Source organism: Miscanthus floridulus, chromosome 18 (genome assembly GCF_019320115.1).
Source record: "Miscanthus floridulus cultivar M001 chromosome 18, ASM1932011v1, whole genome shotgun sequence".
Classification (NCBI taxonomy): Eukaryota; Viridiplantae; Streptophyta; class Magnoliopsida; order Poales; family Poaceae; genus Miscanthus; species Miscanthus floridulus.
Window position 1 is genome coordinate 28,719,189 of NC_089597.1, and position 24,227 is coordinate 28,743,415.

General features: G+C 45.6%; 1 pseudogene; it reads right to left on the reverse strand.

Moving 5' to 3' along the window:
• Positions 1–9,944: 9,944 nt before the first annotated feature.
• On the reverse strand, positions 9,945–11,943 carry LOC136522468 (uncharacterized; annotated as a pseudogene).
• Positions 11,944–24,227: the final 12,284 nt, after the last annotated feature.

Consider the following 24,227-nt stretch of genomic DNA (forward strand, 5'->3'; position numbering starts at 1 on the left):
ACCTGCATAAAATTTCATTTCAGCCCTAAATCCATAATGAAATATGCAGAATGTAATTGTAAATACTTCCATATATGTATACCCATACATATACTTCCGTATCAATCTACCCAACAATAATTTAAACCCACAATTAAATACATACCATATACACATGAAAGCATGCATACATAGTCGTACCAAAGCTAACTCTCCCCGACCGCACACTCACATCTTGCGGTCATACCCTCATCATCTTACCTCGGCATAGATGCATTTGATCCATACATTACCACTCAAGTGAATGGCATCCATACTATAGCATGCCGTATGGACGACGAAGTAAAAACCCCCATGTTAGTACTTAAATAGCCACCTAATAGTCCTTAATTTGGGCATAAGGAAAGTGATCATTGGCACACTTTAGATTTCAAATACCTATTATATAACTATTAGTTGCTAGAAAAGGGTTTTTGGAAAACAAAAACTTTTGTTTTAATTACACATGTGGCAATTAACATTGAATCTTGCTCCGATGCTAGCTGTCGCAGAACCGACCAATTTATAAGAGTACAAGTACAATGGTAGCCCGCAAGCGGTCACACTGTCATACTTGAACCCATATAAACCCGGTAGTCCGTCGAGTACCACGACGGGTCTCGATAAACGATTTACAACAACCAAGATCGTACATGATTCAACATACATGTCACATATTACATAAAGTTCACAGATACATTTCATCATCAGAGTACGAATAAAAGTTATTACAAACCGAGTTTGATAGATAAAGCGGAAACAATTAAGTTCGAAAATAAAGTTTCCAACATAGTTTGATACAGTGCCAAGTAGGATCATGGTCCACAAAAACAAAGATAGGGATTAATAAAGAAGCCTACCCAAGGCTTACTCTTCATCCATGGCGGGATAGAAGCAACTCTTGCAATAACCATGATACACAGTGCTATCTGCAACAATGGGAAATAAAACCCTGAGTACGAGAAGGTACTCAGCTAGACTTACCCGTCATAAACCAGAAATAAAATGACTCCAAGGATTATGCGAGGCTATATCAGTGGACGTAGCTTGGCAACATTTTGCATAAAGGCAATTGACTTAGTCGTACTATTCGAATTTCTTTAACAAGTTAATTATAACTATCCATCTCTAGATTAGCAACTATCCTGTGCCAAACATGTAGTATATCATTTAAAAGCATACAATAGTAACCATAGCAGGTATTGTAATTCCATATTCATTCGAACCATCATGTTTCATAACATAGTTACTACGATGTTGGGACTAGCCAAGTTTCTCACTATCCGGGAGAGACGGCGATTCGAATCGATTTCAACCAGCTGGGAATTTATTCCTAACACAAACCCAGGCACACCGCGCGAAGGCAGCCTTAGGTCACCTTTGGTACAACTCAGGTCTACATTTCGTGGGTCCGTACTGCGCCGCACAATCTGGAACACCAGATGCCAGGATGTTCAGGCCTAGCCTACCCTTGGGCTCAGTCTGATCGTTCCCCGGAAGGAGCGCACAATAAAACGGGTCCCGACCTGAGTTGAATTACTCGGCTTTGCGGTCAGAATGAGTTATCCGGCCAGCTAAGTGAGAGGCATGCGTTCAATCTTGTCAGAAGCGCCAACAACGGTATAGTCCTTAATCGACACAGACGGGGATAGATCCACACCCAAGACCTCCATGTCTTGTTGCTTCTCTATCGTCATCCTGCCTGGTCTTGATTTTCTTTTACCCCATGGTTCTGTTCCACGATAGCAAATATAGCCAACCGTGCTCCGGTATCCACCTATATCTCGCAGGTGACAGGACATCACCCGACTTCTACCAGTCTAAGCATGGCTAAGCATATATTCGATCCTAGACCTATACCAGTTAAAGGTGTAATATCTGGACAAGGAATGTATATGCATCAAGTGGTTCCATTCAACTCTTATAACCTAATGCATCAATCATAAGTACTTAAGTAATCATTTGTAAAATACTGGGAGACTTAGAATGCTCCGGGGCTTGCCTCGCAGAAAAGAAGTAGGGCGGTGGTCAGGACACTCCGGAAGCTCTTCAGGATTCTGCTCCACGCCTTCGAGAGCTATGGCTTGAGGATTCTTCTGCTGGTCCCCTTCCTCTGCTTCGTCGAATTCCAGCAACGTTATCTCTTCCTCCGATCCTAGATGCATGAGTATGGCATAAGATATCGTGAATGCATCTATGTTAACAAGTGTAGCATGATGACACATGATGAATGCATTCATATAAGTATTCGTAACAACATAATGTTAACAAGCGCACCATGGTTATTGAGTAGGTGCATATCTCTTCTCGATCATTTAATTAACTACTTCCACAATGCATCTACTATATCACAAAACAGCAGCTATTTGTTTCACTCATAACTGGAGTTCTACTAATCCAAATGCAGTGAGCCTGGATTTTCTGGAAAGCTTATCAAATTATCTACAACTTTGTTATTAACCATTTTTACAGCAAACATCATCCCTATCATGCAACTTATCAAACTACAGAATCTGTCCAGAATCCTTTTAAATTTGCATTTTAAAGCAACGATACTTCTACTTCATGTAATCACTCAAAATTTGACAACATAAAGCCTACCAATAGTTTAAGCATACCAAATACATTCAAGACAATATAATGGTGAATCCCAAAGTATTTATTTAAATGCCTTTATTATTTTATTTAGATATTTAGGTTAATTAAAAAACATATACCAGATGTACTTCATAAATTCTCAAAAATTTACTGTGATTTACTAAGGTTACTAAAAGACTACTGTAAAAGTTTCATGCCATTTTATATAGTAAACCATTCTATACAAAAATGACAAGACAGAAAGGCTTAAAGTAGCATAAATAGAAAACCTTAGTGAAAAGTGTCAAGCAATAGATTTCCTATTTTTATTAGCATCCTTATGGTACTAGGATTACCCCCAACAAATTTCATGAATTTTGGATTCATAAATAATTTATAAAAATTCATACAAAGATTAACTATTTATAAAAGAAAAATCTATAACTATAAATCTACCCATGCACTGATCCTCAAATTTGTACCAGAGCTCATACATGACAAGAATAGCTTACCACAAAAATTTCATAATTTTTGGAGCACAGGAACTCTAGATATAAAATAAACAAATTTGCATGCATTCAAAAACACATTTCAAATCTCTATTTAAATCTCCAAAAATTTCTACTGTAAATGTCAAGAATATATTTTCCTAAATACTACACTTCCTAAGGAACACTACACAATTTATTGCACAATTTTTTAAGCTACCAAACTGGAGATATAAAAATCACAAAACAATTCAAAATCTGGAATCAAATGACCTAGCTTTCAAATACAGAGTCGCTGACCGGTGGGACCCGTTGGTCAGAGGACCCACGCGTTAGTGAGACAAGAACAGAGTCGCTACGCTGCTCTACGGTGGCGCAGCCAAAGCTCGCCAACGGCAAACTTACCGGTGGTGACATCATCACACGATGATCTACGTGACCAGGCGCATCGATTGAGCTACGTGGGTGGCCTTCTCGTCGGAGCTAGCGGCTACGGCGGCGACTATGGCGGCATGGCGGGGCGGAACGACGGCGGCACATCGAAGGAGGCCATGGCGAAGCAAGCTCAAGCTCGGACGAGCATATACTACCCAAGGCGAACTCAACGCGCTAGCTAACGCCTGGAGAGGCGGATGGTGGCGCTCCGGCCACGGTGACGGGGCTCGCGGTGATGCTTCGGTGAGGATTTGCACGGCACGGTGGCTTACCAAGCTTTATCAGCGGGCGCTGGGAGGAGCAGTGGTGTGCTGGAGAGGCGGTGGTGCTGTTGCGGTGGCGATTGAGTCGCTAGGCTAGCCGGTGACTGGCAATGGCGATGGCGGCGAGCGGCGTCGAGGCTGCAGCTGCTGCGGGCGCTGTGAACGGTGAAGGAGAGCCAGGAAAAAGCAAAATGGAGGCGCGGCTGAGTGCGGGCGGGTGTGGGAGAGGTGAAGGCGTGCACTGGCCTGCCCTGGCCACACGCGGCGAGGCACCGGTGACGCGCGGCCGGCCGCTGGCTCCACGCGGCGCGTGAGGCCTACCGGTGGTCGGCCACTGAATCGCTCATTCAGTTCGTCAGTTAACCTCGATACGAGCCTGACAGCGAGTTTTGACGATGATTTTTCTGCTAAACCGTGGCTCCATCGTGCAATCAACCTAAACAAAATTGGTAGACTCATGTGCCAGCTACAACTCTCTTTCAGTGAACTTGTGCTAAATCGCAACCGAGACTGAGTAAAATCACCCCCAAAGTCAGCCTGTCAGTCGGTCACTGAACACGACTTAGAAAAATTTGTATAAGTGTTGAAATGTTGATTTTGCTGATTATTGTGAGACCAATTCAAGCATGTTAGAAGTTAAATTAGTCAATGACCCAAAGATAAAAGTTGTTCCTTATAGCAAATACTACAACTTTGCTTTAGTGATCTCCTCCATGCAAGGTCTCTAACACCTAGTTCAAATTTGGTCAAACATGTCACCTTTAAATGATGATACACTTCAAATCATGGCTTAATGACCTAATTACCCCTAACCATGAATATCAAAGTTGTTCATAATGACACTCTAAACATGTTTAAGCAATTTGCAAGGTCATTCAATCATTTCATGCATTAGTCACTCATAGAGCTATTTAGGGTAATCACATGAAATATGACTTAAGGCTTGATCATGGGAAATGACATTCATGAACTATGTTCCATTTGCTAACCTAAGTGTTGCCAATATATTTTTATGACTCAAATCAACTATCTACATGTATACACTCATGATCATATGCATAAACACATGGAAACATGAAATAATGAGAAAAGTTGCATATGTTCAAAGAAACATGCGATAACAAGCAAATGTTATAGATGTTTCAATTGTAAATGCTTGTTTATGAATGCTTGATGATCATGCTCATGTTATGCAAGTCAAGTTATGCAAGGCTAACACCCGAGGTGTTACATCAGCGGTTGATAATGCAACACTATTTTGCTTTTTTGATGACCATGAAATAAGTGATCTTCCCAACAATTGACATGTGCCCAAGGTGCTCTTCCTTTGAACCTTGCATCCCGCATAATCTGAGTCGGAGTAACCAACTAGCTCAAACTTTGCTCCTTTGGGATACCACAAACCAACATTTGGTGTATGCTTCAAGTACCTCAATATTCTCTTTGTAGCCTTCAAATGACTTTCTTTTGATGAGGCTTGAAATCTTGCACACATGGATACACTAAACATGACATCCGGTCTTGATGCGGTCACATAGAGTAGACTTCCAATCATAGACCGATACAATTTTTGATCCACCATATTTCCACTTGCATCACTATCCAAGTTGCCATTTGTTCCCATTGGTGTGCTAATGACTTTGCTATCACTCATGCCAAACTTCTTGATCATGTCCTTGATGTACTTGTCTTTACTCACAAATGTACCATTTTTCAATTGCTTGATTTGAAGACCAATGAAGTAACTTAACTCTCCAATTATGGACATCTCAAACTCTTTAGCCATCATCTTTCCAAACTCATCACAAAAGTCTTGATTGGTTGATCCAAATATGATGTCATCAACATAGATTTGCAATACAAATAGATCTTTTCCAATCTTCTTGATGAAAAGAGTGGTGTCAACCTTGCCCATCATGAACCCTTTAGAGAGGAGGAAGTCCCTCAATCTCTCATACCATGCTCTAGGTGCTTGCTTCAAGCCATACAATGCCTTCTTCAACTTGTATACATGGTTAGGCTTCTTATCATCTTCAAAACTAGGAGGTTGCTCAACATATACTTCTTCATTGATGTAACCATTGAGAAATGCACTCTTAACATCCGTTTGATAGAGCTTGATGTTGTGGGCACAAGCATAGGCTAGCAAGATTCTAATTGCTTCCAATTAAGCAACCGGGGCATATGTTTTAGTGTGCTTTGTCCAAGGGGTTGGTAGATATATATATGAAGAAAAAACTCTCCACGTCCACGTCAACTAGCGATATGGTACTAATTGACGTTGCACCATCCGCATGCACTAATGGGTCTAAATAAACATTAAAGCTCATTAGTAAATAAAGACATGTGCCTTTAGGATTTATTAAGATTATTGCACACGGCTTTGAGCACTGGGAAAAATGAGAGATTTATTATTTTCGGAATTAATTAATTTTATGAATAAAATAATTTTAGAAAAGTCCAGAATTGATATTTAAGCCACGAAAAATACTCCGAGACCTCCAAAAATTTAGGGAAAATTCCTAGAGACACTTTGGAACATGACGAACCCAAATAAAGTATTAGAAGATCATAAAAATATTATTGGGAACTTGAAACATAAAGATTAAGGTGAAGGAGGTAGGAATTAAATTCTAGAAAGAAGCTGGAAAATTCCTATAGATAGATATTCGTCTACTAAACGTATAAAAACACATACATTTTGCACATAGAAACACGAGGTGCGACTGGCATTAATGCAACAAACACGTTTCTACCTTATGATAAATTTTAAATTAATGAAAATTTTTATTTTCCTATGTTTTCATGTGCACAAAAATTCACAAATAAATCATTTTAACTTTATTTTCAAAAGTGACAAATTTTGGGGTGTTACATTTTACCTTCATTTGTTAAACTTTGTGATTTTGTCTCTTCTTTTTCAAACGGAAGGCATATAGTTCATCCTATTCCGTTAAGAGGAATTAAGAGCACTAGCTTAGCTAAACAAAAACTAGTTTTCCCATGTGATTTGTTTTTTAGTACCCGGTGATTTTAACCTCTATTTTTAATATCAAATATTTGAGATACCATTTAGAAAGAATTTTCATAGAAAAAAGTGCAAATATTTCAAATCTAAGGCCAAGTTTAACAAGCTGCACAAGCTTAATCAACTATCGACGGAAGCCAAAGAGTTAGGATAATGTCGGATTCATAAACCCGAGGTCCCTCATGGACCGACTTCCTAGCAAAGGCTCGGCCCAGCAGACGAACGCTGCGAACAACGTGCAGCTCTTGGGCCGGCCCAAGTACCTAAACGACAGGCCAGAAGGGCGGTCCAAATCTCCGACCGGAAGGCCTGGCCGAGGAGGAATAGCTCCCGCTTCCAACTCTGGCCCACCTCTCCGACCGAAGCGCTCGCTTCGGTCTCTAGCCCGCCTCCGGACGGCCTCTCTGACCGGAAGGCCTGGCCCAACGCCATTTCCGACTCCGACCCGTTTCTCCGACCGAGGATGCGCCGAACCCCTGCTTACAACTCTGCTCCGGCTGACACAATCAGAGCTGGCTGGGACCAACCGACCGGAGACGCCCGCTCGGTAAGGACTAGGAAACAAGCGGAGAAGGTAAGACAGGGTACCCAAGTCAACTGCAATACTGAGGACCGTACCCTATACACCTGCAGGACAATACCCTGCGACCTCCCTGGCATGACAGAGACCAAGCGATGTTGTAGGCGCCGACATTTTCCCCTACAGTGTTGTGGGCGCCATCAAACTCCCATACCAGACAAATACGGTAGGGCTCCCCCACGTACCTCTGAGACATCGACAGTGTTGTGGGCGCCGGCATTTACCATAGCAGACAAACACGGTAAAACCCCTCACATGCCTCTGGGCGTCAACAATATAGCAGGTACCGACATCTGCCATACCTGAATAAGACGACGCAACCTCCCACGTGCATTTGACGATTCAACAGTATTGTGGGCGCCTACCATCATCTTGTACCCGCCGGCATGGGCAGCAAGACTTAGCAGCGAACGTACTCCCTCCCTCTCACTTGTAAAGTCATTCCCTTCATCTATAAAGGGGGATGCGCTCTCTTCCAACAGATAGGTTGATTCAGATCGATCAAGTTCACTAGTACACAACAGCAGAACCACCAGGTTCAAACCACGAGCTCACGCTCGAACACTTAGCACATAGCGGAGCTCCCGTCGCTCTCGGCCCCTCTAACCAGAGTCCGACCGGACCTCTTGTACCCCTATCTTTCTCTTTCTCGTTTGTAACCCCACTGCAAACTTCAAGCACCTGGGCTCAGGAATAAAGTCACCGACCGACTCAAACTGGGCGTAGGGCACGTTGCCTGAACCAGTATAAACCCTATGTCATTGAGTGCTAGGCCACCTCCGATCACAATGTACGGCAAAACTACAAATATTTACGTGTTGGTCACTTTCTGCACCGACAGATAATATCAAGGTCAAGGGTAATATTATTTTTGTCACGTCCAATTTTAAGAACAAAATCAGCACACCATATGTATGCTGCGATGTTATTAGTTAATAGCAATAGAAATATCATAAAAATAATGAGTAAAAAATTATTTATTATAGAGTTGACTCAAAGTCTTTACACAAAAAAACATAGTTCAATAATAAACGTCTATAAAAGATAACAGTAGTGAAACTCCATTCTCCATAGGTAATCGACCGGGGAACATGTATGTCTAGACCTCCAAGAAGTCATCTAATTCTCAACAATCTCCTGCTCTGAGTAGCCGTCCATAATTTTGCTAAAAGAACGTAATAAGACAAGCGCGACCACAATTGTACTCAGCAAGTGAGAGAAAATAAATAGCATGCTTAGGCTCAGACAAGAAAATAACTGGCTTGGTTAGAATATTGTAAGCTTCTTAGAGCAAGTATAGCAAATTGCTATAAGTTAACGGTCTCGTACTATGTTGCGTGGGATTTTACTAATGTGGAGGAAAGAGAAAGGAGAAAAAGAAAGGGGTCGTTGTTTCGCGAAACAACTGTCTTATGAGCTAAAATTTAGAACTATGAGACAACTATTAACTGTACCATTGTATGAGTTGGTGTTATGCAACTCACAACTTTATTTTTATTCTATGCACAAATTAAAAAAAATTATGGGTTACTACCAGACAATTTAAAAGACAACCATTGTACATGTCCATTAAATCGTCTTAAAATTACATGGTACTATATGGGACCGTCTACCAGCCAACGCCAATGTACTTGCTCTTAATTTGGCATGTTTTATTAGGACCTAATTACTACATGTAAATCTTTCCAAATATTTTAAATCTAATTGAAGTTTAACAAGTTTTATATGTTTAACCAACCATCAACACAAGCCTGAGGGTTAGAATCAGGATCAGTGTCGTCTTTCATTTGTTTTTGAATTTTTTTTCTTTTCTTTTAGTTTATTTATTTTTCCTTTTACCTAACATAGTCTAGAGCAGGAGCGAACGGTGGTTTCGCATTAACTAAATTATAAAGTTGAAACATGATAAAATCATAAATGGATTTCAAAGCAGTGTAAGAACACACCCATCTCTCTAAACATAAACTATGTACTTAATTTTTAAAACTTAATTTTTAAGATTATAGTCCGTGCAGAGACCGGATTGATACACTACTACCTATTATTGAATCGACGATCAAGGCGTATAACCGTGTTTGTTTTGCATATTTTACCCGTTCAGTATGGACGACGTTCAGGTTTAAACATGGCTAGGTAACAGGGTAAGTATGGACAACCTTGACGTAAGAAAACTCGGAGTGCATTCTTTTTGCTCAGTATTATATAGGCCTTACCCCTGTTGAACTCCGGGAGGGATTAAAGCAACTTGGTATTGTTAGGCAGACCAAATGTACGAATTATTAGAAAAAACTGTCAGCTAGAAAAGCTATTTGAAAGAGATTCCCAACCGGCTCCTTTTTTTAAAGAAAATGGTCCCCTACCCTTTAACCTGTGCTTTCCTGGGTGATGAAAGAGCACCCCCAGTGGTGGGATCGGGGTTAGAAGAGTACTTCAGATATAATCACTCGCATAAAACTCAAGTGTGACAATACTTTATCTGCAAGTGTTTCCGAAGAATATTCCGAGCGTTGCTTACTGATGCAATAGAGATTGTTTATAAGAATCAGAGATTAAAGGATGAATGAAAACTCAATGGCAAGTCAATTTTACAGCATAATTTTAGAGTTTTAGGGCGATGTTTTACTTTTTACAGCACAATTTATAAAGCTGACCGGCTTTGCCTTCAGAATTGACGAGACAAGAGAAAGCAACTAGCCTATTACATAAACCAGGCTCCAGGTAAGCATATCACTCCATCACCAATTCACCATAAACTTCCGCACTGAAGATTGAAGAACATTAGCTTACCATTACCAACCCATGGAAATGCAGAATACATCTTTCATCTGTTTTGCAGCAGAACGGCTAGCCGAACTTGTTTTCGATGTCAGTGTCTTGGAGCTCACCTTCCAAGTGTAATTGTTTCTCCATGGCGATGAGCAGCATGGGCCATTCACAATACAGAATTTCCTCAATATCGTCATCATGGCCGTACTCATGCAAGTGGCTTCTTACATTTCTGTTGAGACGCAGTAGACCGATTGTGGTCCTTTTGTACTCGTTTTTAACATTTACAACCCACTGGTTGATCTTTGCATTTGCCATGGCAGTATCCAACCAGTCGTTCTTGTAGGGGAGATTGTACAGTATTCTCTTCTTCTTTGCTCGGTTTTTCTGACCAAGATAATTGACAATTCTATCGTGTAGCATCAGGAAGACCTCAGTGCTGTGAACACAAGTAACCAAATGAGCCTGTGGTGACAACAACAAACAGTCAAAGATGATAAAACTGAATAAAAAAAATACCGGTTTTTCAAGGGCAGCAGAGCAGCATTGGTTACAATCAAGAACTCATCTTCCGTCGTAAGGTTGTCCTTCGTCAGGAGCAAGAGGAATTGACTTTAGTCCGGAGGCAATTTGTTGATATCGCCACCGGAGATACTAATCAACTGCTTGAGCACCCAGGACAGGTTCTTGTAGTCATCCCTCACACGCTCATTGCTGAAGCCTTCGCCAGTGAATCTGGCCCCCCTTAGCTTGACATTCCCAGTGCTCCCAATCCAGACGTTGGACACCTGCAGAGGAGCAGTGAGGTACTTGCAGACCGAGTGCTGGCTCCTCAGTATCAATGCAAGTTTTCTGCTAATCCTAGTGGCTTCGTCAGATAATCGCCAGAATGTCTTCGTTGTTCCTAACACCGGCACCTGGATCAGCATCGCGTTGTCCTTCGCATAGCTCATCGCGTCGCGCAGCCTCTCGGCAGAATACTCGTCGATGTCCTCAGTGCTATGAACAAAGAGAGAAAAATGAGTCTGTGACTACAGACAATAAAACTGATTCGGACGGAGCAGCGACATGTTTCTCGCAATTATCTGACGAAGAAACAAAGGCCAGCATCTCACTTGTATTGATACTGAGAAGCCACCACTTCGTCGCCAATTTTTGGTCCAGCAGCCTGCCGAAAATACCCAATCAAGCACAAGAAACCGAAACATTGAGGTGAAAAAAATGAAAGAACTTCTCTGGTCCCAGTAGAAACAGATTTCCTTTTTTTGTTTATAAAAAAAATCTCTTGGCACGGGAAGGTCGTCAAAGGCTGAGATTCACTCATATTCCTAGACTAAATTAAGGCAGGCACACATAGGCGATCTACATGATCTGTTAGAGGATGACCTTGCATGCACGGATTCGACTCCTTCAAAGAAATTATAACCTTTGATCATCTCAACCGTGGATGCGGTGGAAACTCAACCAGATCAACATAAGATAGTAAAGTCGTAGCTTACTGCTTACATGATAAAATTGTGATTTTAGCAATAATCTTTTCAATAAAAATTATTGCGATATGGCAGGGATGCAAAAGGGGAGGAAATGAAGGAAGAACACCATATGTTACCGGCAGTACTTATGTTGACACCGATGTGGATTCGAACCTGGATCAGGGCAGCGGCGCCAACGGCAAGGCCGAGGCCAATGCCGACACCTACGCCAACGCCGAGGGTGTTTCCCATGGAGGAACACTATCTTGCTGCTGCTGCTTCTTGTTTAGCTACCGAGCTCAAAGATGCGGCCAGACGTGAGGGAAGAGTAAAGTAAAAGGGGTGAGAAGAAAAACAAAGGAGACTAGACCGGAGACCTTCATCAATATGACTGTTCATGATGGGATGGCAAGACAGTTGGATTCCCTTCTGTTACTTTGGTAAATTTATACATTTTATTAATTGAAACACTATTAGATAAATCTATATTTCTTAACTGAAAAACTATTATATACATTTTTATTGGTAATAAAATTTTAATAACTCTATATTTTATAAAACAATACTACTACATATAATTCACTATTAAGAAATTTTAATATTTTCTGTAGCGAAAGAGGTTAATAGAGACCAAAAGTAGCTATGAACTCCTTGATTTCTTAACTCCTTAAGCATAAACAGTATAACCTAAAATCCTTTTCTTTAATATAATAAAAAGAGACTTTTAAATAATATGTACAATAGGCATAGTGTTTCATTTTAACTTGAGGTTAAACTCAAAGTTGTAATCAAAATCTAGATTCATGATGCCATAAATCAATATTATAGCTTGCGCCATCATAACTTAAACTAAGATTTCAACAAAATGCATTTTGAAGGTACATGGAAATGCCATGCAAAGAGGAAAAACTATGAATATAGATGAAAAAATGCATCTAGTAATTGTTAATTTATCACAAGAAGACAATGATTACATAAGTTTTATATGTGTATTGTGTTTGAAAATAAATGAACAGAAAAATTTGCAAAGGGAAGTAACTTTTATTAGTAGTAGGTATTAAACATAAGGGGCTCTTATGTTCTTAACCTTGTTTTGAAGTATAAATGTGATTTTATGTAGCACCCGGTTTTAAGAATAAAACCAGATACATAGCATATGTGAGCCCAGAAAGTCAAATCTCACATGTAGCTACAAATAAGGGTAATATCAATAGGCAATGCTCAATATATAACGTATTTAATATAAAGAATATAACCTTAGATAGCAAACAACGGAAAGACAACTCCGAATTTTGGGTGAAGACTCAAATTCCACAGGGACAACTGACTGGTTGATCACAAGCCTAACTCCTCCAGACTAGCAATCTGGTACCCATCCGGGATTTTTCCAAAGATTTAAAAAGTAAAGCAAGCGTAAGTACATGTCGTACTCAATAAATATAACATGGGGTTCATGAGGCTCAAAAGACTGACACTGGTTTAACTACGATTAGCTTTTAATGAGTCATCTTTTAGCAATTGGGTGGCAATAAGTTTATTCACAAGCCCATATAAACACATGATCAGGTAAACATGAATAATGAATAGCATAAACAATAATCATTAGTGAGCATCTTTATCATCAGTATCATTAGTGTTCATAATCTATTTCGTAAGGGTTCCAAGGCCGCTCGTGACCAGGAGTACGGCTGATATACCAGTTTTACACTCTGCAGAGGTTGTACACTTTCACTGTGAGTCATGATTTACCCTTTCGCCCGAGGTGATCAGCCTCTCGACCCACTACCAAGGAAGGTCGGCAGGGTTCACTATGAAGCCTTTCAAAGGTTCGTCTAACAAGTTAGGGCTATTAGATTCACTAGGCAAACAGATATAGGAACCCCCTGTCGAATGGCACAATTCCATCACGGCTATACACATAAGAGTAGAGGCTATCCTATACCCGATTCGGCAAGTCATTCTTACGCCAATAAAGGTAACCACTAACAAGCTAGAAAAGGTCCTCATACTGAGCTAAAGCCAGAGCCATATAGCCCTCACAGTTGTACTGTAAGTCCCGAATGATCACTTATAGATAAGTCCTTAGGGAGAGAAATCTAGAGCACCATAAAATAGCCCAATGCTCTAGCCCCCTTCTTCCATGTTGCTAAAAAGCATCTTTTAGTGTTTATTGCATATATCATTAGTCAAGTTACAAGATCATGGTTGTTGTTGAGCACTAGCATCATACTACCCAATGCAATACCCCATAGAAATCAAGGCACAAGGTAACAAAATACTAGGAAATCCTTAGTGGTAGTCAAGGTAGACACATGCAGCATGAATTACATGATTAAAGGTGCATAGGACAACAAGGAAGATCCCATGCTATACTTGCCTTATAAGCTTGCTCAACTTCTTCATAATTTGCTTTTGGTTATCACCTTCCGATCTTCATCGCTCACAAACAATTCTCGTTCTACTCATAACAAGCACCACGCATAGGCAAACATAGAAGCAAACAAATAAAATCAACTAAGAACATTACACCACATAAGACAAAACAATGTACTAAAGAGAGCTCATTACTACGGTCGAGAGAACGCAAGAAACGTCGATAACAGAATCATGTTTAAAAGTAACGACTATCGGGAGTTTTATATTATAAAAGAAACAACTACACACTTGATTAGTTTTAATTAGTCAAAACTATGAAACAATTATTAATTCAGATTAATCATATCATAACATATTTAATTTCAAAAGTCGAGTTAAAGCTAATCATATTTTATTTATAAACATATCTCATATTATTGTTTAAGCCATTAAACTTTACTTTGCAAAAGAAATAAACATGTGAGACCATCTAATCGGATTATATGATGGGTGTTTAAACGAGGGAATTTGAAATTTAAAAACACATTTATATTATTAATTAATCATATTAATATTTATGTACAAACATCCATGTGTAACCCTATGTTGCTTTTAATTTGAACAGCATGGTGTATGCGTATTAATCAAATTAGTATTTTTAATGTAAAATTCAGAAATATGTGGCATGCTCAGCGTAGCTGCTAATATATATCTCACGTTAGCAAAAGCACACAGCAGAAAGAACGGATCGATCGAGTCAGAGCTAGAACAGATAAACAACTTGAGATCAAAGATGCTAAGACTGGACTACAAGGATCTGGATTTGTGCGGAAAGACTTATTGAATGGATAGAAAGTTACGTAGTTTCTCCACATGATCTGTGCTCACGTACCTGACCAAAGATGAATTGGGCGCCCTGCCGCTCGGCCAGCTTGCTGCACCCACAAGGATGGTCGGCATTGAGTGCTAGCAATTGTCGTAATGAAGCTCCTGGCTGTGACGGGTAGGAAGGTTAGCTCGGCAAGATTTAGCATGTCCGTGGTAGCTTCCTTCAAGATGCATGGATGGACAAGCGGACAAGGTTGATCGGTTCAACATGCATAGGGTAGTCAGACGACGATCTCGTGCAAAGATCACAGGAACACACGAACGTGAGCGGGAGTTGACATATGAGAATTATTAGAGGAGACAGATCGATGGATATAGGCTCACCAGCGTCAGACGCGGAAGACGTTTGATGGAGAGCAGAGTCGGACATGTAGAAGATGACCACGGCATGGCCTTCTCGTGATGTGGCGAGTTTCCGGCAAGGGTTAGACAATGGCCACCAGCAGCGTGCGAAGTCTTGAGACGGTGGTGTGGTTCTCCATCGGCCTCTCCTGACGGGCGGCGACGGCGACGGCGAGGGACGGAGGAGAAAATTTTAATTTACTACACGAGGGATTTCTCAAACTAGAGGCTCTCCTTACGATAGTTTTGGTGTGCTTTGCCCAAGGGATTGGTAGATATATATAGGAAGAAAAAACTCCCCACATCCACGTCAACTAGCGATATGGTACTAATTGACGTTGCATCATCCGCATACACTAATGGGCCTAATAAACATTAAAGCCCATTAGTAAATAAAGACATGTGCCTTTAGGATTTATTAAGATTATTGCACATGGCTTTGAGCGTCGGAAAAAATGAGAGATTTATTATTTTCGGAATTAATTAATTTCGTGAATAAAATAATTTTAGAAAAGTCCAGAATTGATATTTAAGCCACAAAAAATACTCCGAGATCTCCAAAAATTTGGGAAAAATTCCTAGAGACACTTTGGAACATGACGAACCCAAATAAAGTATTTGGAGATCATAAAAATATTGTTGGGAACTTGGAACATAAAGATTAAGGTGAAGGAGGTAGGAATTAAATTTCAGAAAGAAGCTGAAAAATTCCTAGAGATAGATATTCGTCTACTAAACGTATAAAAAACACATATTTTGTACATAGAAACACGAGGTGCGACTGGCATGGATGCAACAAATACATTTCTACCTTATGATAAATTTTAAATTAATGAAATTTTTTATTTTCCTATGTTTTCATATGCACAAAAATTCACAAATAAATCATTTTAACTTTATTTTCAAAAGTGGTAAATTTTGGAGTGTTACATTTTACCTTAATTTGTTAAACTTTGTGATTTTGTCTCTTCTTTTTCAAAACGAAGGCATATAGTTCATCCTATTCCGTTCCGAGGAATTAAGAGCACTAGCTTAGCTAAACAAAAACTAGTTTTCCCATGTGATTTATTTTTTAGTACCCGGTGATTTTAACCTCTATTTTTAATATCAAATACTTGAGATACCATTTAGAAAGAATTTTCGTAGAAAAAATTGCAAATATTTCAAATCTAAGGCCAAGTTTAACAAGTTGCACAAGCTTAATCAACTATCGACGGAAGCCAAAGGGTTAGGATAATGTCGAGTTCATAAACCCGGGGTCCCTCATGGACCGGCTTCCCAACAAAGGCTCGGCCCAACAGACGAACGCTGCGAACAACGCGCAGCTCTTGGGCCGGCCCAAGTACCTAAACGACAGGCCAGAAGGGCGGTCCAAATCTCCGTCCGAAAGGCCTGACCGAGGAGGAACAACGCCTGCTTCCGACTATGGCCCACCTCTCCGACCGGAGCGCTCGCTTTGGTCTCCAGCCCGCCTCCGGACGGCCTCTCCGACCGGAAGGCCTGGCTCAACACCACTTCCGACTCCGACCCGCTTTTTCGACCGGGGATGCGCCGAACCCCTGCTTACAACTCTGCTTCGGCTGACACAATCAGAGTCGGCTAGGACCAACCGACCAGAGACGGCCGCTCGGTAAGTATGAGGAAACAAGCGGAGAAGGTAAGACAGGGCACCCAAGTCAACTGCAATACCGAGGACCGTACCCTGTACACCTGCAGGACAGTACCCTGTGACCTCCCTGGCATGACAGAGCCCAAGTAGTGTTGTAGGCGCCGACATTTTCCCCTATAGTGTTGTGGGCGCCATCAAACTCCCATGCCAGACAAATACGGTAGGGCTCCCCCATGTACATCTGAGACATCGACAGTGTTGTGGGTGCCGGCATTTACCATAGCAGGCAAACACAGTAAAACCCCTCACATGCCTCTGGGCATCAACAGTATAGCAGGTACCGACATCTGCCATACCTGAACAAGACGACGCAACCTAACACGTGCATATGACGATTCAACAGTATTGTGGGCGCCTACCATCATTTTGTACCCGTCGGCATGGGCAGCAAGATTTAGCAGCGAACGTACTCCCTCCCTCTCACTTGTAAAGTCATCCCCTTCATCTATAAAAGGGGATGCGCTCTCTTTCAATAGATAGGTTGATTCAGATCGATCAAGTTCACTAGTACACAACAACAGAACCACCAGGTTCAAACCACGAGCTCATGCTCAAATACTTAGCACATAGTGGAGCTCCCGTCGCTCTCGGTCCCTCTAACCAGAGTCCGACTGGACCTTTTGTACCCCCCATCTTTCTCCTTCTCGTTTGTAACCCCACTGCAAACTTCGAGCACCTGGGCTCAGGAATAAAGTCACCGACCGACTCAAACTAAACGTAGGGCACGTTCCCTAAACCAGTATAAACCCTGTGTCATTGAGTGCTAGGCCACCTCCGATCACAACGTATGGCAAAACTATAAATATTTACGTGTTGGTCACTTTCTGCACCGACAGTTGGCGCCGTCCGTAGGGAAGACGCTTTACGTTCAACACTTTTGGTCGTCAAATGGCCCACTTTTCCGCCACCTTCACTAGGGTGGGCTCAAGCGATATGACTCGCTTTGGCTCACTGGAGTTTCCTGTACTCCCACCTATTGGGATGTGGGTTCCACCCGTCTCTGAGCCATCCCAGGCCTTCCTCTTTGGAAGCCTAGACTTCGTCGTCGACCGCTTCGGCATACTACACCTCCATGAGGAGGCACTCATTTCAGCGCCCGTCAGAGGGGCATCCTCCATCGGCTCTGGGACGCACGACGACTTCAATGACGAGGTGCCTACGCTTCATTCTGAGTAAACTCTCAGCTCAAACCCCGCTGTGAGTAATATACATGCTGTTATTTACTTGCTATTCTCTATCTTCCGCCGATTATCCAGAGAGACCCCGTTGTCCCTGCCGTGATTGGTTCCCCTACGGCCTCACATCCCCCGTGGATGCGTACGCCCGGGGGCTCCGAAGGATGCCGGCGCCGCCCCCTCTCATGTCCGAATTCATGGGGATGGCGAGCTATGCTCCCACCTATTTCCTCGACCTCATGGATGACGACATTGAGAGTGACGGCTCCAGCATCGACGACGTGGCGCCTAGCCACCGTCTGTCCCGGGAGTGTGCTATGGCGGACGCTCCGGGATAGTCACCGATGGTAACGGAGTCCTTGTAGACTCACATCCCTCTGGACCCTCGTGCGGAGACCTCCGCGCTCACACGGGAACACGATGAGGAGCTACAACAACAGCGGCTGAACCAGCCACCGACTACGCTAGTGCGCTAGGCGCACCACACTGCGCCCTGTGCGCATAAACCAGCGAGCGGCGCCCGGGGTCATGCCCATCGGGTCTAGCGCAACACCATGGATGGGGAGAACGATCCCCCATAGTTCTCTCAGGCCAATCAGAACATCACCGCTGCGGTAATGCTTCTGCGCGGCCTTCCCGAGCCGAACGACCCCTAGGAACAGCCGATCCACCGGAACCTCTGGGCACTGGTGGAGACCGCCGCCATTCAACAGATAGAGAGCTCCGCGTCGCAACACTGACTCGCGGCCTCTCTCCCCACCAGGGGAGTGGGGACGCACTAGACGAATCACTCCACCCGCTCACCGCTACAGCCGTTGAGCGTGGCACAAGAGGCCGCATCTGCGCCTCATCTTGACTTAGCGACCGCTCCACTCCGACCACCTGTACACGACCGGCTCGGGCCGAACCAAGATGCTCACAGCGTTATCAGCAACCAGAGTCCTAGCTCGGATGGCCCGGGACCATGGGCCTTTGTCTGATGCATCCAGAGAGCGCCGCTCCTATAGCACTCCAACGGAGGCCGAGGCAAAGGCAAGGCCAAGCCCTAGGATTAGGACGAGGGCCCCTCCACGCAGAGGAAAAAAAACAGAAAAGATCGCCGCCGACCGGCCAACTCCACGTTGGTTGCCACAGCTGATCACACGGGCAAGCAGCCCCAGTAGGACCTTTCGGGCCACTTCGATGAGCTCATGGAGAGCCCGTGCACCAAACACACCTACCCCTTCAAACACCTCTACAAAGACTCCGAGCTCCTCAAGCGCCTTCTACGACAGGCCGACAGGCCGAGGAAAAGGCGAAGAAGCAACGGCCAAGGAAGGGGGCGTACCGGGAAAGGATCTAGACGACTAAAGGTCAAGGTGATCTGATCAGACGCCTTCTGACTGAAGGACGACAACTACAACATTATCACCAGCATTTAGAACAGCTATGTCATTTCTCCCCCTAAAATTCAGTCCTACCATTATTTTACTTAACGTTTGCTCCTATAAAAGCGCCCCAACCTGAACACTTTTGGCCCGGGTCGCTCGGGGGTTCCACGGGGGTGCACTACTACCTCTCTTTTCGTTTACTATCATGTGGTAAAACTCCTTCCTACTCGAACAAAAGGGTAGTTCGTTCCTTTAAATTACCTTACGAAGCTTTGCTTTAAAATATTCCGACCGATCGCACCCCGCCTCTACCTATGGTTATGAGCAGCTGAGACTCGTGGGCCACGCCTAGGCTCCTAAGGTTGTAGCCTATGGGACAAATGGGCAAGTATGAAAAAGAAAGAATAAAAAACAAAATTACGCTAAGGTAAAACTAAGGAACTAATGGGACAAGCTTCCCCGAACGGAATGACTCCATCACAAAAAACGAAACCGATTGTAGTCATTAAGTACACAAGAACGTTTACACGGGGGCTCCCCCATGAACTTAGCTTTTTATATCTGCTAAACTATTTATACTTTACAAGCTATTGGGGCTGCCCAGCGGCATCTGCTGTCGGTGCGACCGGCGAAGGCACGGGCCGCTCACTCCCTGGCTGGACGACATTCGGCTCGGTTGAAGGCGGGGCGATGTCCACTTCCGACCCAGGATCCACGCCATTCGCAGGCTGGGTGACGTCCCCCCGACGCATGCCTCCGGCCATGTCCTCACAGTGGGCATCCATCACCAACTGCGCAGAGACTTGCTCTGCCACCAACCTTGTGTGCGGCAGCAAGCTCTCCTTGAGCGATTGGATGTCCTCCGTGCTCAAGCCGTCAGCATACCCACTGCAGATGGTGGTGAAGTCTAGGTTCGGGTGGTACGTCGCCACCAAAGTCAATACCCCCGATGCTCCGTAGAATAGCCCATGGGTGATGAGGGCCCGGACCTCAACCGGAACCTCCGCCAGCCGGATGGCGAGCGCGCTGGTACTTGGCACTGACCTGAAGACCTCCGAGAAGACAAGCTGGGCAACATTGCGGATCTGATCAAGTTTACCCTCGAGAGCACGTCGCTCTTCAAGGGACTTGGCCAGCGCTTCCGTATTCCGGCCAAACATCGCCTTGGCCGTTTCTAGGTCCCGCTCCAACGATTCCACCTTTCCACCTAGCTCTGGAAAAAGGACGAGAAGCTCAGAATCAAGCTAAAGGAAGAAACCAACATGTCGAAAGCAGAAAAGATACTTACTGAGGTGGGTGTTCTCAAGGACAGAGAGTCCCTCCGCCTGCCGGGTCACCTGCTCGCATAGCCGGGTGTTCGCCTCCTCCGTCCCCATCACCCGGCCTCGAAGCACGAGCACTTCATGGTCTACCTCCGACCAGGCCTTTCGCTCTGACTCTAGGGCATTCCGCTCTGACTCCAGGGCACTCCGCTCTGACTCCAGGGTCTTCAGGGATCTTTGGAGTGCCACCTCGGTGTCCGCTAGGGACTTCCGTAGCACTGCCTCGGTCTCCGCCTAGTGGGCCTTCGCCGCCTCAAGCCCCCGCTCAACGGCGGTCGCTCGCTCCACCACGAGATGCTCCACCGTCCATGCCTCGGTCGCCTCTGCTGCTCGGTCCTTGGGCTCGTGGCAGGCGGACTCCAGCTAACGCTCAAGCTCTGCCATCCGGGCGTGCTCCATCTAGAGGAAACGGGACTTACGGCACGACATCTCCTGCAGACCCTACAAAAACAAGAAGCAAACATGCTGAGGCAACCAACAAGAGACCAAGGGGTCAAGGATAAGCGTGGGAAACTCACCTCCGTGGCATGATACAAGTCAACCTTGACCAACTATTGAACAAACATAACCTACTCCTGGGCATCCTCAAGCTACACCGATAGCTTGGCAAGATTGGACTCCATGTCAAGTCCTCTCCCCCCGAGGATGTCCCAAAGCTAGCACTCCTACGAATCCCAAAGAATGAACCAAACCTTCATCGGGTCCTCAAGACAAGGCCACACTAGGTTAGTCACCTCCAGCCCGCTAGAGGGTCCAGCCTCTGACCGAACCACTACCAGCTCCCGCGACGGCACTGGTAGCTCCACCACTTCATCCGCCTCATTGTCGGAGGGGATCTCCACCTCCTTGTCTTCGCGGGCCACTGGCAAATGTTCTGGTTCTGACCCGGCCACATCTCCCCCCGGCACCTCCTGTGCTGACCAGGGAGGTGAGCCGTGCAACCCTCCGCCCGACGAGGCAGGGAACCCAGTCTCCCTCTCCTCTTCTGCCATGGTCGGCGGAGGAGGGACCACAAGGGTTACCTCCGACGCAACCTCCACCATTGCCATCGGGATCGCCGCCAACACCGACGCCGCCATTGTCACCATACTAGCGACAGATCCAAGGGGCGCCAACCCTAGAAGGGAAGGATCCACCGCCACCACCCTACTCTTCCCACCGCTCATCGCGGCGCGCTACAAGGTGGGCCTCCAAACCTCCTGCATGGGAGTTAGGGCAATGCTCAACCCCATCAGCATCCGGCCACTATCAAAAAGCATAGGTTAGTCATACTCCAAAAAAGACTCAACAACAAGATCGAAAAGAAATAAAGAAGGACGTATCGGGATGTAAGCGGTATGACTCTAAAACCAAGACCCGACGTCGATGGGCCCGCAGGGCGAGGACCGCTCTCGGGCTATGACCCACGCCCCCTCACTTCAGCTAGGGGCGGAGTCAACCCAACCGGCTCCTGCCCAGCCGATGAGTCATCACGACCCTCAGCTTGGGGCACGCCAACCGGGGCAGTAGGCGGGGCATCCTCCCGCTGTGAGTCACACGCTGGCGCCGGCCCCGGCGACGTGCGAGTGCAAGCCCGCTCCTCTGACCACCGGGCTTGTCTCGCTGTATCCTTAGCATGCGGGGATAAGGTTGGCGATGCCACCGAAGGGCGCGGTGACCGCGTCCGCTTCGCCTTCGGTTCTCCAACAGCGTCCACGCTCGCAGCGCGCTTCCTCGGTGCGGGAACATCGCCGTGCCTCTCTAACTCCTGCCCGCCGGCGGTGGACGCGGCTGCAGGATCGCGACACTCCGCCGAGGTCGCAATGACCTCCTAGCCTTCCTCCTCCTCAGAGGAAATCATTTCATCCCCCACCTCTGTGGGGTCCTCCGACTCGAGCTCTGACTCGACGTCGCTCTTATTTTCCCCGGCCTTCACGCGCCGGGTGATCTCCTTCTCCTTCTCATACTTCTGCCAAGTCACCTCGGCTTTCTTCCTCTTCCTGGCATCCGCCGCCTCCTTCTAGGCGGCCTACCAAGCCACACCCTCTGGCCCCTTCGGAAGGTGCGGCCGGGACTTGTAAGCATCAAGTCCCTACAAAATAGACGACTCAAAAAAAAAGCAGGAAAGCGAAGGGGAAAAGAACACGGAGTAAAAAGAAGGGAACACACCATTTTGGACACCACCAAAGCATTGAGAGGTCCGGGCTTTCCATCGACCTTCTCTTTGGGCTTCAGCTGCAGCACCCGGTCGAGGCGACTCCAGACCTTGTCATTCGGTAGCTACTCCGGCGACGCACGATCGGGGTCCGACGGGCCGTCGTACTTCCACATCGACCGCGCCCTCTCAGCCAATGGAGCAACCCAACGGCGGTAGAGGGTGTGGAACACCCGCACCTCGTCAAGTCCGTGCCGCACGAGCTTCTGGAGCTCTGCCTCAATGATCTCCACCTTCTTCTCCCGATGGGAAGGGCCCCACGACCAACTCTCCCGCCTCTCTGGCCTTCCACCGGTGAACGCCGGGAACAATGTCTCCACTGGGTTCCTGGTATAGAACCACTCCCCGTGCCACCCCTGATTGGAGTCGTAGGGGATGTATGCAGGATACAAGCCTCCCGCGCTCGGTTTTCTCTATAGGGCGAAGCCCCCCACCGGTGCGGCCTCGGGCGGATTCCCCACCAGCATGGTTCGCCCAGAGAACAGCCGCCAAAAGAAGTCCACATGTGGCTCCATCCCGAGGAAGGCTTCGCAGACGGTAACGAAGCCAGCGATATAAAGCACCCCATCGGATTGAGGTGCTACAACTCAAGACCCCACTCATTGAGGAGCCCACGCAGGAACCAGTACGCGGGGTATCCCAACCCACGCTCGTGGAAGGCGAGGAAGGAAACCACCTCGCTGAGCCGAGGTTGCGGAACATCCTCCCTCCCGAGAGCCCTCCAATGTGCCACCTCCTTTGGCGGTAGAAACCCCTTCACGGCGAAGGCCTCCAGCAACGACTCCCTCATAGTGGATGACCTCTAGTCCGACATTTTTCTTCGGGTTTGGGAAAGGATTTGTGAGTTTTCTCCTCTCCCTCGCGCTCCCCTTTTCTCTCCTAGGAACCGCTGCGGCTCTCAAGCGCTCTTGCCAAGAAGGAAAATGAGAAGAGGCGGTAGATGCGGAATAGGCGAAGGACCGGGCGAAAGCCTTCTCCCTTTTCCTACTTAAGGAAAAGGGCACAGCAGTTGGGGAAGGCGCGCTGATCGGGGAAAGGCGAAACGACGGGGCAAAAAACCCTCTCTCTTCCCCATTTAATGTAGATGGGAGACGATGGGACACGCCCTGACCGATGAGACGCGCCCTGCCCGATGGAACAGCGCCTGATCAGACAGGATGTGGCCTGGGTATGGCCCACCACTACCGCACGCCGGGGGCAAGAACCCAAAAGCCACCTCGCGCGGGTGGCTCTCCGCCTTCCCAGGCGGGACTTAGAAAAACCCAAAACAACGGGATCTCCACCG